The sequence below is a fragment of the Microtus ochrogaster genome, chromosome 2, assembly GCF_000317375.1.
Source record: "Microtus ochrogaster isolate Prairie Vole_2 chromosome 2, MicOch1.0, whole genome shotgun sequence".
Lineage (NCBI taxonomy): Eukaryota > Metazoa > Chordata > Mammalia > Rodentia > Cricetidae > Microtus > Microtus ochrogaster.
Window position 1 is genome coordinate 69,487,777 of NC_022010.1, and position 15,789 is coordinate 69,503,565.

Consider the following 15,789-nt stretch of genomic DNA (forward strand, 5'->3'; position numbering starts at 1 on the left):
ACCGTAAAAGGCTAATCAACCCAATTATAAAATGGGGCACTGAGCTGAACAGAGAATTCTCAACAGAAGAAGTTCAAATGGCCAAAAGACACTTATAAGATCATGCTCAACTACCTTAGCAATCAGGAAAAAGCATATCAGCTATTTTAAAGGCAGGTATACCATGATCCCTCACACGACTTCTTTTATCTGTTCTAAACAATTTTAATGAAGACCGTAAATTTTAAGATGTCAGGGTTGGATTGATAGTTCAATGATTAAGAGCATCTGCTGCTGTTCCAGAGCACCTACGTTCAGTTTCCAGGACCCACATGGCAGCTCACAACGACCTGAAACTCCAGTTCCAGAGTATGTAACGCCTCTTGTGATCTCATGCACACACATGGCACACATACACACATATATATATATAATTTTTTTTAATTGTTGCAAGTTATCCCATTGCCTTTCCATCTCTTCTCCATGCCCACTTTAACCACTCTGACCCAAGGTCCTTACTTCACTGGAGGTGATACCAATGACCTCTAGGATTGTGCACTTCCAGGGCCTGATGGTGCATCAATACTACAAGTGGGTCTTCAAACCAAACTTCATGCTACACCTCAAAGATTCTGATTCAAGAAACCAGAGAACATATCCAAAATTCTCTTTTCGGGATACCCAGGATTGACCCTCCAGCCTCCTGCACATTAGGCAGGCACTCTACCACTGAGCTATGACTATAACCGCAGCCTTCTTTTTATTCATTTTTTTTCTGCTTGAGACGGGGTCTTACTAAGTTGCCCAGGATGACCCTCAAGTCACTCTGTATACTTAAACTAGTGACCTTGAACTAATGATCTTCCTACTTTAGTTCCCAAAGAAGCAGAGCTTCCATCTGGCTTTGGACACTAGTCCCAACCCCAGATGCTCTCTGTGCAAAGCTCTGATGGGGGCTACCTTATCACTTTCCCCAGGTTCAGCATGCATATGGCCGCTACACGTACCTTCAATAACAAATGACTTCCAATCCAGATTTAACCTTCTATAACTGGTAGCCATCACATCTCATCAGATATATTTACCACTTTCTGAACTGGTCCCTTCACCAATCTAAACTTTGTAGCTTCCTTACCTAGTATCTATTCTAATCTTCAACACCACCGCTTCAAATCCCCTCCCCATCCAGTTGACAGCTATCCTACCGGCTGGTCTGAATAAGCATTTCCTATCAGCATGCTCCAACAACTGTTGTATACTTAGCACACAGTGACATCCACCATTGGGTGATCTCTCACAGACATTCAGTGAACAGACTGGGGCACTGGAATGACAGCAATGAAAATGCTGTTCTGAAAGGAGGGAAAAGGTAGACTATAAAGTAGTTTCTGTCCCACCTGGTCCTGCGGCCGTTCAGTCCCAAAGAAACACACTTGTGTTAATTATATGCTGCTTTCTTACAACTTAAATTAACCGTAACTCTTGTCCACATTTAGCTACGTGGCTCAGTACCTTTCCTCAGTGCAGCACTCTCATCTTGCTTCCTCTACATGTGGCTGACAACTGCATCTCTGCCTTTCCTCTTCCCACAGTTCTCCTAGTCTGGTCACCCCCTACACTTCCTGCCTTACTACTGGCCAATCAGCGTTTTATTAAACCAATACAAGTGATGAATCTTTACAGGGTACAAGAGCATTGTCCCACAGCAATGCAAGTGCTATCTGTATATTTAAAATGAACTATCTAAGAACCAGCATGATATATACAAACATAGTCACCTCCAAAGAGAAGCTGTTAAAAGCCCTCTCCACTTTGTTGTCAAAAATGAATTTTTAATTTTTGTTTTCTGATGAAACAAAATCTTATACCTTAAAGCTCTCCCCTGTAATTTTACTCTCAGTGAGAATTTTGTGGAAATGAGGTAATACTGTCATAATCCTAACACATACACTTGTAAATGTCGCCAAGTCTATACTTCAAATCCCGCTAACCTCAACTAATTTAAATATTCAGATTTCAGGGACCTGGTTCAGTCTTGCAGCACAGACACTGCTCACAGGTATGACCCTCCAGTTGCAAAACAACAGTTTGCTTCTTGTTCTGAGATGTCCTCCAGTCAACACTTTAAACACATAGTATGACTGTCACTCTAGTCTCCATATAAACCCAGTGAGAAAACAGTAAAATAAGACAATAAGGTCTGGTATCATCCTAATTGCCCTTCCTCCCATCTCCCATAAGCAGAAAGGTGTTCTTAAAGGCTCTGGGATGTATCCATCTAGAGAGTAGTTCACAGCAGACTACCTACCATGGCCAACCCTTAGTCACAAGCCACCTCCCCAACCCCTCTGTGCAATTTAAACTCAAGCTGCTTACATTTCTTTTTTTGGGTTTGTTTGTTGTTTATTGTCTTTTTACACAGACTACAAAATCCTCTTTAGAAACACTTCATTCTTCTGCCTCATTTCTAACTGAACACCAATACCCTCAATCTTTTTTTTTTTTTTTTTTTTTTTTTGGATTTTCGAGACAGGGTTTCTCTGTAGCTTTGGAGCCTGTCCTGGAACTAGCTCTATAGACCAGGCTGGTCTCGAACTCACAGAGATCCACCTGCCTCTGCCTCCCGAGTGCTGGGATTAAAGGCGTGCGCCACCATCGCCCGGCCTCCCTCAATCATTCTTAAACCTCAATTCTGTGCTCCAACTCATGTTTTGATCATGTTCATCACACATGATCTCTGATGTGCACACAGTATACACAAACACTGTCAAAATAAGTTCCACTGTACTCTCCCAGGAGCAGCAATGACCCACACTTTGTTGTGTGCATGTGTGTGTGTGTACCACTGTATTTGCAGTTGTGTCCAAATGTGTCTGTGGAGGTCAGTCAGCATCAAATATGCTCCACTTTATTTATAAATATTATAAATTTTATTTATAAATACTTATTTATACATGTGTTTGTACTGGTGTGAATGTATGCTGGGAACTGGACTTGGATGGCGTCCCTCCAGTTCCTCTGCTTCAATTTTTGGAAAGGCTCTTTCATTGAGCCTGGAGCTCACTGATTCAGCCAGGCTGGCAGGCCATCAGACCCCAGTGAGCCTCCTGTCTCCACCTCCCCAGCACTGACACTACAGGCATGCACTTGCCCAACCCAAGATTGTCAATGGGGCTGGAGTTCAAACCCAAGTCTTTCCTACTCCACAAGCAATGACAGCCTAGCCACTCCACAGACCACTTGTGCTCTAAGAACCTCATTTTACCACAGAAAATACAAGCTTTATATGAAAAAGCGGGCCAGTCAAAACAAAAATTTAGAATACAAGGGCTCACCACAAAGAAATTATGGCAGGCTATGGTACATTCTATGTTACAAATAACGTGAAATAATTACATCCTTACGACTGCTATGACTTGAAGAAAATTGTACATCAGAAAGGGCTCATACCTAAATTCTCTCTAGTTTTAGTTTTTGTTTGTTTTTGTTATTTTAGTGAATCAAAGCAACTTAGGTCATCGCCATCAATCTCAACTGCACAGCTCACGAACACACTGCTCAAGAATCAACTCTTTAATGCACACCACTTTCACCTTCACCTATTACCTATTCTGTCTCATCTTCTACTTCTCACTTCCAAATCCACAATTACGTCACAATGGGCCAACACCCATCCAGCTCTCAAACACCACCTTTTTGCTCTGTTTATCCCACAAGTCTTCCTTATTATCCACTTCTGCTGCCAAGACCATCAAGCACAATACCAGTGCTTTTCCTAAGGACGTGACTGCCTAGACATGGAGATTCTTTTTTGTTGCTGCTGCTACGGGTTGTTGCTATTGCTGTCAGACAGGGTTTCTCTGTGCTAACAGCCCTCGATGTCCTGGAACTCTGTATTTCAGGCTGGCCACAAACTCAGAAATCCACGAGTGCTGGGATAAAAGGTATGTGCCATTACACCTGACTGACAGAAATTTTTATCCCATGACTACCTACCCCTACCGCCCTTCTAAGTGTGACTATACGCACACGATCAGGTCACTGAAAGCAGGGCTTCAGCAACCACAGCTGATAGAGCAAAGAAGAACATGAAAACCATGATTATTAATCCATTTGCCTCCAAAATCATCTACATGGGTTTACTTTACAGAAAGTAAGGAAGTTTTTTTTTAATTTTTTATGATTTATTTATCTTTATTTTATGTGCATTGGTATGAAGGTGTCATACCTCTTGGAACTGGATTTTCAGACAGTTGTGAACTGCCATGTGAGTGCTGGGAATTGAACCCAGGTCCTCTGGAAGAGCAGTCAGTGCTCTTAACCACTGAGCAATCTCTCCAGCCCCCAAGTAAGTTGTTAATAGTTAGGATGAGCTGACGGGAATGAATGTGTTTACTACGTCTCAGTCCTGTATCTCATTCAATAAAAACAGCATAAAACAGCATTTTTTCTGGTGATTATTGTTCATAATCACCTACTCTATATAAACAACCAGCACTCAGGAAACTTGAAAATGATCTCACGTAAGTAGCAACCCTCTTTCTAACAGATGGTTCAGTAGATAAGGAAATAATGGATTCCTATATTGTCCTCTAACTTCCAAAAGTGTTCACTTACACACATGTTGCACACAAAGAAATGTAATATACATACACATCTATATTAATATTATATGTGTATGTGTGTGTGTGTGGTGAGACTACAATAATCCTCACACTACAAAAACAAGTGACCTACTAGAAAAAAAACTAAAGAAATTTGACAATTCAGTGACATTTTAAGAGCTAAACAAAACCCTTTGAGGTAGGTGTTTGCTCCTCTTCTGGCAAAAACTGCCTAAGAAACTATTTCCCATGAGGTATGATTTTTAATCACTAACAAAAATTTACCTGCTTTAAGCTTTGATTTCTGTGATTTCTTTAAGAGAATACATTGTTTAAAAAATATTTAATATCAAAGTTGAGGGAGTTAAGGACAAAACTCCCTTTCAGATGTGTGAGCCACCCTCGTGTTGAGTTCACCACAGGAAACTGCACTAGCCCTCCTAATAAAACGACAGTTCTCTCGCACTCTTGCTGCAGGCCACTGCGGATTCTAACAATCCCCACACTCTTCTGTTGTTCTCAGGCAGTCTCACATATGCCATGCTAGCCCTGAACCTATGAGGGAAGGATGACCTTTTTGGGATTCTCCTGTCTCCATAGTCCTGAGATTACAGGTGTGAGCCACACCTGGTTACTCAGCACCAGGGACCCAACCCAGGGCTTTGAGAGCACATGCCCAGATGAGCTACAACCCTAGCACCCAAACTCTTTTTTCATTAAAAAAAAATATATATCACATTTTATTATTATCTCCATATTTTATCAATACAGAAAAGCACAATATTCCTATTTAATGAAGATTAATTATACAATAATATTGAATTATCAGGTTTAGAGCTAGGGAGGTTTTAATTCTGACATTCAAATCAATCCTTTGCCAGACATGGTATCAAATGCCTTTAACCTCAGAAATCAGGAGGCAGAGGCAAGTGGATCTCGCATTAGTGCCAACCTAGTCTGTGTAGTGGAGTTCCACAGCTATGAAGACCCTGTTATAAAATAAGAAAAAGAAGAAAAAATTCAGTCCTTTACTAAAAGGCAAGGAATACAAACACGAAGAGGCTTATGAAACCAATTTGCAAAAGCAAGATAGTCTACCATTGTTTTAACTGAATAGTCAAAATACTCTGCTTCACTTAAATATGTATAAATACATGTGTAACAAGAACATGAGCCTTCACCAAGAGAATACCCAGAAACCTTTACCAGGATTTCTCCCATCTAGGCACATCCAGGCCTGGCACAACTCTGCCTCAGAGACTAGCTGAATCGGGCACATTCAAAGTGGCATGGCCAAAGACTGACAGCAATCCTCCTGATCAGATCAGTAGGCCTGGGGAGACGACCCAGCAGAAGGAAGAACTGAACTGGGATACAGGTACACACAAATAGGAACACACTTCAACAGCCCAACTACATGTCTACCTATCGATCTTCCTGAGATACAACTTCACACAGGAGAACACACACTAGCATCCTATCTATAAACCAATCTGGTCATCATGCTGTAAAATTCCCATCATCATTCAGAGTAAATACAAGTCAAGCAGCAGAGATACAGAATGACAAGGCAGCTACCCCCACCCTGCCAAGGACTTTAGAGTACAAAGTGGAACACACACCAGGCGGTGGTGCCACACACCTTTAATCCCAGCACTGGGAAGGTAGAGGAAGGTGGATCTCTGTGAGTTTGGAGTCAGCCTGGTCTACAAACAAGTTCCAGGACAGCCAGGGCTACACAAAGAAATTCTGGGGGTAGGGATGGGTTATTAGTAAGAAGATTCAAAATTTGAACAATGAGTGGGGAGTCTTGAAATTCTAAGTTAATCTGTGAGTCAGCACAAAAGACTGAAAGAATAGCATGTGTCTCCAAATAATTACACACGGCATACAAAGATGTAGGGTACATGGTCCCCAGGAGTCCAACTAGGCTGCAACTAATATGCAATGCTATAGGAGAACAGGCTACAAAAGAAGAGAGAAATCCAAAGTAGCTGTTTCATGGATGGCAATCTCTCATCTGCAGAGTTTAGGACCCAGAGCATTTCCTTGGCCAGATCCCAAAACTAGGCGAGGATAACTGTTAAGCTGTTCACTGGCCTGACCTCACTTGTCCTGTCTGACAGGCCTTTATCACTAAAGTAATATAGGTGCAATATCCCTGATCAAAAATGCTTTGCAACCAGAAGTGATTCAAGACAGATTTTGGAATAACTGCACATGAGATATCTTACGACGAAAGTCTAAAGATGACTCTTTTATATTTTTTTGTTGTTGTTGTTTTTCGAGACAGGGTTTCTCTGTGGCTTTGGAACTAGCTCTGTAGACCAGGCTGGCCTCCAACTCCCAGAGATCCGCCTGCCTCTGCCTCCCGAGTGCTGGGATTAAAGGCGGACTTTATAAACAAAGCTTAAAGGTGATAACTTTTTTCTTTGTAATTCTATGCTTAAAACTAAAGTTTGTGGGGCTGGAGAGATGGCTCAGTGGTTAAGAGCACTGACTGCTCTTCCAGGACCATGGTTCAATTCCCAGCACCCATGTGGCAGCTCACAACTCTCTGGAACTCCAAGATCTGACACCCTCACACATACAGGCATGCAGGCAAAACACCAATGCACATAAACTAAAATAGTAAAATACGAAAACAGCTAAAGTTTGTACACAATAAAGCATTAGACTTGTGGCATCATGTCACCTCTCAAAGTCAGAAAAGTACAGACTTTGAAGCTTTCTTAGTATCAATTTTAATCTGCCTAGTGCATCTGCCCAGTCAGAACAGCTAAGTCTTAAAAGTAGTCTCTTTGACTAAGCCTATTTCCTGCCCTCACATTTTGTACTCACTCTGCAAATGGTCTAACAATAAGAGCAAAACTATTCTGAAAGCCTGAAACTGGGTATTTGAACCAACACAGAATGGGGAAAAAATCTTTACCAATTATATAGCTGACAGAGGGTTAATATCTAAACTATACAAAAAAACCTGAACATCAAAATAATAACAACAATCCAATTAAAACATGGAGTATAGAATTGAATGTTCTCAAAAGATCAAATGAAAATGGTTGAGAAACACCTAAAGAAATGTTCAACATCCTTAGCCATCAGGAAATGCAAATTAAAAATACTTTGAGATTTCATCTTACTCTAGTCAGAGTAGCCAAGATTAACTTTAAAAAAGACAGCAGATGCTGGCAAGGACATAGAGAAAGGAAAACACTTACTCACTGCTGGTGAAATGCAAACTGGTATAGGAACAATGGAAATTCATGCAGCGGTCCCTCACAGAGATGAAACCTGATCTACCACAAAATCTTGGGCATAGACAAGTAGGACTCTACATCTTACAAAGACACTAGCTCATCCATGTCCACTGCTACTCTCTCCGTAACAGACAGAACTGAAAAGAGCCTAGACATCCATCAACAGGTGGACGAATATGCAACGACAGTACACTTACACACTGGTAGGAAAACTAAAATTCCAAGATTTGCAGGTAAATGGGAGAACTAGACACAATCATCCTGAGTGAGGTAACCAAAACCCAGAAAGATAAACACATGTTTTCTCTTATATGTGGATGGTAGCACTTAAGCTTTAGACATATGTTTTTAATTTAGAATATCCACAGAGGCTAGGTAACCAGTAAGGGACCAGCGGGAAGGAGATATTCTAAGGCAGGGAAATAGAGTATAATGTCATAAAAAGATAAAAGGGAAACTAGAATGGGGGACTAAATGAGGAGGAGGGTGAGGGAGCAGAATAAAGGAGGAAATGTGGGGAGGGCAGCTAACGCTGAAGGCCATTGGAAAAGCCATATGGAAACCTACTACTGCAGAAGTTTCCTAAAACATAGAAAGGAATTTAAATAGAGTTACCTTTAAACAGAGAAAGACACAGACCAAAGTAGACATTATCTACCATGTAAAATCCCCAGTACAGGGTATGGGTTACTTCTTACTGAGTCACTGGCCCAAAGGGGTATCACAGGCCCCACCCCAAACATCACAGGCCACTGTTAATGCTATTGGTTTCCCTCCACAATATGAGATGAGGCCTTATTGGGGACGACACCACTTATTTATTTATTTATTCATTGAACATGAAGAAATCTAGTTGGCGCCCAACTAGAAGCACCTCACCCCTCTTAACTACTGTAAGTAGCACTAGAAGGTACAACCCACGCCCCTGGAGGAGAAAGGTATCTTCAATCACCCAGCTACATGCCCAGCAACAACAGCAACCTGCCTGCAAGATATATTGGTGTACTAGTAGCAACACATGTGATGGGAGCAACCAACCACTTTCTGACTGGATTTAAAGCCCATCCATGAAACATTGACCGTTAATGAAACCGAATGCATAAGACTAGACAGGTCAGCCAGGCGGTAGGGACGCACACCTTTAATCCCAGCAATAGGGAGGCAGAAGCAGGCGGATCTCTGATGAGATCAAGGCCAGACTGGTCTACAAAGCTAGTTACAGGACAGCCAGAGCTGTTTTACATACACATACACACACACACACACACACACACACACACACTCTTGAAAAAAACAAACAAAACAAAAAATGAAGCAGAAAAATGTGGTCCACAGTCAACGGGAAGGGGAGCAACAAATCAGTAGATCAATGTTGGGGAGACCGTTGCTAGATTAAGCAGACAGGTTTTTTAGGCAATTATTTTAAACAATTAAAGAAAAATAAGGAATTACATTTAAAAACTTAAAGAGGAAAACACAGTTTTTGTTGATGGTAGTGGTTTGTTTTATTTGTTGTTGTTTTGAGACAGGGTCTCACTATGTAGACCAGGCTGATACCAAACTCATAGAAATCCTTCTACCTCTCTACCTCTATAGAGTTCTGGGATTAAAAGCAAATGTCCAGCTAGAACATGATGATTTTTAATATGTCAATATATAGCGTTCTTCAACAGAAAAATTTAAACCATAGAAAATAACAAAAAGACTCTAAGACTGAAGAGTATAATAACCTCATCAGAAAATGTACTAGAGTCAACAACATTATTGAAGAGTGTATCTCTCACACACAGAGAGACAGAGACACAGAGAGAGACAGAGAAAGAGAGAGAGAAGTACAGGAAACTTGAGGACAGACTGAGGCCTCAGGGGCCCAAGGAGCATCAAATGCTGTGCAACACACATAAAAGGAAACCAAAGAAATGAAGGGGCAGACAATTCTCATCTTATAGCCATATCCACACCTATACAGTTCAAACCAGAGAGGAAGATGGCATCTTCAGAGGAACCAGGGAAGCCAACCCTGCTTACAGAGGAGCAAAGCAGAGTAAGCAGCACTGCCCATGGTCAGAGTCCTCCCAAGCAGACGCATAGAGTGCTAACCAACAAAACAGCAACAGGAGCCTTCACATTCAAACAGGGGACAAAGAAAGCCACTGGCAAATAAAACTTCCCAAGAACCAAGAAACATCTATGTGGACCTACCTGCACTGTAAGGAAATGTTAAAGAATGTTCTACAGGGGCTGGAGAGGGAACTCCACAGGGAGAGCACCTTTGCTCTGGCAGAGGACCTGGATTGGAGTCTTTGCACCTACAGTGGCTCACAACCATCCACAACTCCAGTTCCAGAGGAATATGACACCTTGTTCTGACCTTTGTGGGAATGAGGAACATACATGTAGGCAAAACACTCATGTATAAAATAAATCTTAAAGGGGGGGGCTGGTTGCATACCCCTTTAATCCCAGCACTCGGGAGGCAGAGGCAGGTGGATCTCTGTGAGTTCAAGGCCACCCTGATCTACAAGAGCTAGTTCCAGGACAGCTAGGACTGTTAGAAAGAGAGACCCTGTCTTGGGGAAGGGGGGAGGGGGGCTGATGACACAGGACACTGTTCTTCTGTCTAAAGAAAAAGGAAACTTCATGGAAATTTAAATCTATACTAAGAAATTGAGAAGAAGGGGGCTAGAGAGATGGCTCACAGGTTAAGAGCATTGCCTGCTCTTCCAAAGGTCCTGAGTTCAATTCTCAGCAACCACATGGTGGCTCACAACCATCTGTAATGGGGTCTGGTGCCCTCTTCAGGCCTGCAGGCATACACACAGACAGAATATTGTATACATAATAAATAAATATTTAAAAAAAGAAAGAGAAGTGGATACATTTTCATAAATGATTTTTCTCCCATTAGTTTCAGTAAGAAACAACCAGTAGTTCCCAAAAATTAATAGTGAGTTATTTAGTAACGCAGGCCAAAGGAAAAGCCCAGTAAGGTATAAACTGAAGTTTCAGTGTGCAAAACAGAGGAGCGTGCAGAACAGCCGTACACATGAGGAAGAGCTGAGGAGGAGCCAGCAGGACCAAGGGCCATCACACGGGAGAAGCGGCGTGTGCTGCGAAACAGAACTTGGGGCAGCTCTGGCTCCAAACATCTAAGAGCAGGTATGAACACCCTCAAGACACAGAGGACGTCCAGAAAAGCTCAGCAATCACAGACAACGCTGCACACATTCTCCATCCCAAAGCCAAAGCAGAGGACAATATAGCACATCAAGTTTAGGGGCTAGACATGGACCTCACTGGTAGGTCACTCGCTTAAAAAATGAGAAATAACATGTGAAAACATAATTTAAAAACATGCACCAGGTAAGATGCCCGGATAAACAGATGTACATGTAACTGTAAAAGCCCTCCACTGACACCATTTCACGTGTGCCCACCTTTTTTATTGTTGTATGTTTTGAGTAAGGGTCTCATTCTGGACCCTGATTGCCTAGAACCTACTAGGTAGCCCAAGGTGCCCTTGAACTTCTAGAAGTCAATCCTCCTGCCTCAGCCTCCAGAGTCCTAAATTACAGGTGGGTACCCCAACCACCACAACACTTAACTTTCAAGTATGTATATCTTTTAACATCACTGAATGCATATTTATACTTTATTTGAAATAAGCTATTAGCCTACACCAAAATTAACCACATAAAATATAGCACAGTAAGAGCACAGTGATAATGCCGGGCAGTGGTGGCCACACCTTTAATCCCAGCACTCCAGAGGCAGAAGCAGGAAGATCTCTTTGAGGACGGTCTGGTCTAGAATGAGTTCCAGGACAGCCAAGGCTACATAGAGAAACTCTGTCTCAAAAAGTAAAACCAAACAATGAAGACAACCACTAGAAGACAACCAGACAACCACTAAAATACAACCTATTTTTGCCTTCGACTCAAGCACCAACCTTCAGGAAAGCGCGACTGTCTACTCCTCGCTACTCTCTACAGGCTCCCAGCGCTCAAACTCTAGAGGAGTCCTCAAGAGGTCCCAGCATCTGTACCATTCCCCTAAACTTACACTCGCTTCTACAGCTGCTAACACCTGAATAGACTCATTTTAATAAATACCTGGTATAAAATTATCAGCCAGCTTAAGCCAGCTAAAAGAACTAACTGCCATCACTTACAGAAAAGGAGCTCAATCAATTCAGGGCTATAAATGACATCTTACAGATTTACTGCCTCCCAGTTTGGATTCCAAATTTGGATCATGGAGCCAACATTGAAAAGTTACGAGATACATTATCAAAAAAGTTACTATTTCATCGAGCCAACATTGAAAAGTTACAAGATACATTATCAAAAAAGTTACTATTTCATCGAGCCAACATTGAAAAGTTACAAGATACATTATAAAAAAGTTACTATTTCAAAAGCACTCTTCCTACTCTCCCAAGCCATTTACAAGACCGTCTTCAGGGATATTTACATCCTGATATCTGTAGCCTAGAAACTGCAGCTCTTGTAGATGTGGGTTAGTAACCAATCTTAAGGGGACACCATACACAATTATCACCATGAACCCTAAATGCCATCATATATGCTCCTTAAGACAAAAGCAGGAGACATGACATGGGCACAGAAGATACCAACGTGACGCAGCCGCAGTCGAATGTTAGCTAGCAGTCACCAGCTAGCTAACCAAAGATCAGCCAAGAGATTCTCTCCCACAGCTTCCCAAGAAAACACAGACGAGCCCTGTGGCCTCCTGGATGACAGTCTAGTGGCTGTCATCAAACAGTTCATCTCCAAAGCTATCAAAGCACACCTATGTTGCTTTAAGTCATGAAGTTTTCCTAAGATCTTATATCAGACACAGGAAGCTAATACTAGGAGCAAAGAAAAACATTTCAATCTTCATACAATATATTCACTCTAGAAATGCCTCCTAGGAGATGCTCTGCCTGCATAAGTGCTCCTGGGTCCTTTATGTTCCTAAATGGAAAGTTGTACTTAATGTCCATCTCATTTGGAATGATTTCCAACCAGTACTTCATAGGGAGCCCCTTCCAGCTTCACCAGGACATGGATAAACTCTACCACCAGTGTGCTCAGCCAAGTCCAACACTCATCTATCCCATCTCCAACAGTACCAGTCAAGAAGCTCTCACGTATTCTATACAAAAAGCCAGAGTGAGGACATTAAGTGAAACCTCAGCAGCATGGAGGAAAACTGCTGCGAACTCCTCACTACCAAAGGCTGCGGGCTTTTCACACTGCTCTTCCCTGCCTGTGCCTTGCAGCTTGATAACGAGCCCACAGACCTCTACCCTTCATGTCACAGTGGGTTAGCAGCCACCCAGTCTTGGTCAAAACCAAACCAAAACTAATTCACTGACAAGGAAGATAGTCCAGGCTTAGAGAGCTGTCTCACCAAGAAAAGCCACTTATTTTAATTACCTACAATCAAGATTTGGTGGCACAATTACAAACTGCTCGAGATTTTTCAAGACCCTGTGTTCTGTCCACTAAAAGAGCCTGCTCTTCCCCTCCCAGGACTGCTGGGACAAGGAGGCATGTACTAAGACCTACTCACATACTCTGCATCCCAACCTTAGTTCCTCTGAGAGTTTCCCATCATCCTCTTGCCTGCTGGGTCCTTGTTAAGCTCCGCAGCACAGCAAAAGGCTCTCCCGCTTCCTGACACTGTCCCTGCTGTTGCAAGGTATGCTCTTGACATAAAGACCACCTCACATGCTCTCCTTCTGGTTACTGGAGAAAGCAATTCTTAGGAGCAGTATCAGAACTGCTAAGTCTCCTCTAGTAGATTCCAACTTTCTTATGGACAAGGAGCCTCTTTCTCAGCTTGGCCTTGTCAAAGAGCAAAGCTCAGGGTCTTCCACGCAGACCACACTCAAGAAGAATTTAACTGAGGGCATCAAGCTGTCACCTATTATCCTATGGGAACTATGCAAAAACAAAAGTATGTATTCTGATTTGGTTTCATTGGCTCAGAGTCCTCCTCCTCCTACCTGGGGTTCCCTTGGATTTCTACGGGAGTGGAGTGTCACCTCTCACCTCTGGGCAAACCACCCAAACACACAGCAGACACTCCATTTACACAGCTCCTAATGCTTTTACGGAACAACTTCAGAAACAGCCCATTTCGTGTTCTCTCAGCCTATGAGGTAATGAAGCACTTTCGTATGAGAAAATGACACACCAACTACCTATGGAAGTGGTTTCCACACTACTGACAGCTCCATCCGAATCACCCTGAGGGGCTTGTTAAAAATTCAGATTCTGAGACAGAACCATCACAATCTCCTGAGGGCAGAGCCTGAGCCTACAAACTGAACAAGATCCCTAGGCAACCTTGACATGTGGCCAAATTGGGAATTTATGGTAAGAACCCAGAGTCCAGAAGTCTGGATGGCATTCAGGAAGGTTTTCTAGGCAGGCTCACGAGAGGACCTCCACTGCAGAGACTAAATGTGTATCTATCTACATAGAAGGTGGCACAACGCTTCATGAGGCAAACATATATAGTCAGGTTTGGTAAATTATATATTTTTAATTAACTTCAAATATCTTTCATTATCCCATTCTTAGCATTTTTATGCACTACCTGCCAAAATAATTTACCTTGTGTGAAGTCCGTAACTGGTTTAAAAAGAAGATGGGAAGAAGGAGGTAGCACTGAAGAGATGGCTCGGCATTTAAGGGCATTTGTAAAGGACATGGGTTCAGCTCCCAGCACCACATGACTGCTCACTATCATCTATAATTCCAGTTCCAGAGGATCAAATGTTTTCTTCTCACCTCTACAGGCATCACACATGCGCATGCACATGTGCGCACGCACTTACACACACACACACACACAGGCAAAACGCTGACACATATAAAATAAATAAATAGGTCTTTTTTAAAAAAAGGCAAAAAGTTCTCCCCCAGAACCGAACAGTCCACCCAGTTTGACTTCATGGCCAAGCACTTTCCTGATAACTTCCCATCCGCTATTCAGGGGAAATGACCATGTGTCTCCCCATAAACAGAATTAGGCCACTTTAGAGCTCAGGACACAGTGAACAGTCCCAGTCCTTGTGCTTTCCTGCACAGACGCCCTCCCCACAGATGAAAGCAGAATGAGATTTCAAAAAATGAACAACTGAGGCAGACCCCCCACCCCACCTTGACCTCAAATATCTGCTCCAGCAGCGTGGCTATTGGTCAGAATACACTATGGTTTAGGTGCCTAGTGCAACTAACTCCCTTCACAAGGGTACCTCTCATGTGGTACAAAATTTCCTAACAAAATTCTGGACACTGAAACTGCTTAGAAGACTACTCACCAGACTCTCTAAGTCTCTACACAAGAGAGTGACAGCCAGGACAACTTGAAAGCACGGCAGGAAGAAGCAAAAACACTGAACACAGCCCTCAATTGTCTATTCCTTCCCTCCACCCTCAATGTCATGCTACTAACTAGACTATACACTTATAGGTATTTTGGTAGTTTTCTTATAAAAGAGAATAGGTTAAAAAATCACTCTCCTATGTCTGCCATCCCTGTCCTCAGCACTCACCAGCTCCTGGGAAGCATTTCTAGGTGTATCCAGCTCAAAGCAAAGAGAGAAGACAGCAAGCAGATGTCAACACTATTCCATTCCTTTCCTACAGGACTTGGGCACGGGCCAGTCTTCTCCCCTCCCTCACTGTGCAGGAGCAGACACAGAACTGGCCTTACTCCCTGGAAGAGGCAGCCATGGCTGAGCAACACACTGGACAGGAACCTGCCTCTGAAGGAGCATCTCCTGGGTCTTGTGTGGAGCAGGCAGCGCCTTGGCTCACCCTTAAGAGCTGGAGAGTGTACAGATCTAAAGCTGTCTAGCCCTCCTTTCCCGGTACAAAGACAGCATAGCTCACTGTGGGAATACCTGAGGTGTTTTATGGATTGCA